General features: G+C 32.2%; 1 protein-coding gene across 4 annotated transcripts in view; it reads left to right on the top strand.

The window, feature by feature from the left end:
- Window positions 1-456, top strand: part of LOC109848331 (interactor of constitutive active ROPs 2, chloroplastic-like) — a 7,566-nt gene extending 7,110 nt beyond the window's left edge. For all 4 annotated transcript variants that reach the window (XM_020417778.1, XM_020417779.1, XM_020417777.1 and 1 more), the window contains one exon: window positions 176-456. The gene's annotated coding sequence lies outside the window, so the exon portion shown is untranslated. The remainder of the gene's footprint in view (window positions 1-175) is intronic.

Genomic DNA, 776 nt, shown 5'->3' with positions numbered 1-776 from the left:
GACCCGGCCCGTGCCCAATCCTAGTCAAAAGTGTTCAAAGAATTCTTTGGTGTCCTAAAATGAAAAATTGGGTAAACTTTGGGAAATGAATATGAGCCTAACATTTTCAGGAAGTTCAGGTATTATGTTGATTGGGCTTTGTGATCATTGTTATTCCTGTTTATGTTGATTCCAGGTTTACTTGCTGCTGGAAGTTGAGTAGGAAGGTTGAGGAACTACGTGATAAAATTTATGGTACCCTTGCTTTTAGTCTTTGTTATTATCCCCTGAACTGCAAACTTTGGGAGCTCTAAAAGTATTTAAAGTTTACTCTTTGTATAAATGTTTCCAGATTTTGTTGGAAGATATATTTAGTAGTAGGGTAGATGAGTCTTGGGTACAAGAGCTTTTGGTTTAAATTGGCAATTATGCAACTTGAGATTAATTGTCTGGTGTTTTAGTATGATTGTTTGCATATTTGCATTCTGCGCAATCTTTTGATCTTTTCTAAAGATGACAATATCCATCATTTATTCTTTCAATTTACATGTTTCAACCAAAAAAAGTAGGAAAATTGATAGCGCTATATAAGTTTAGTACTATTATTTGCATGTTGTTTATAGCTGTTAAATTCATTGTAAACCATTTAAATTTTGATATTTGTGTGAGGTTAATATTATCTCCACATAACATTATTATCCTGTTGGATTTAATCTAATAAATCTAATTGTGGGCACATATGATTAATCAATGTGTATTGCTATCTTTTAGGATAACCCACTAAAGTGATCAATCAA

Source organism: Asparagus officinalis, chromosome 7, assembly GCF_001876935.1.
Source record: "Asparagus officinalis chromosome 7, Aspof.V1, whole genome shotgun sequence".
NCBI classification, from domain to species: Eukaryota; Viridiplantae; Streptophyta; class Magnoliopsida; order Asparagales; family Asparagaceae; genus Asparagus; species Asparagus officinalis.
Note: the sequence above shows the minus strand (reverse complement) of the source record. Positions and strands in the feature narration are given on the sequence as shown.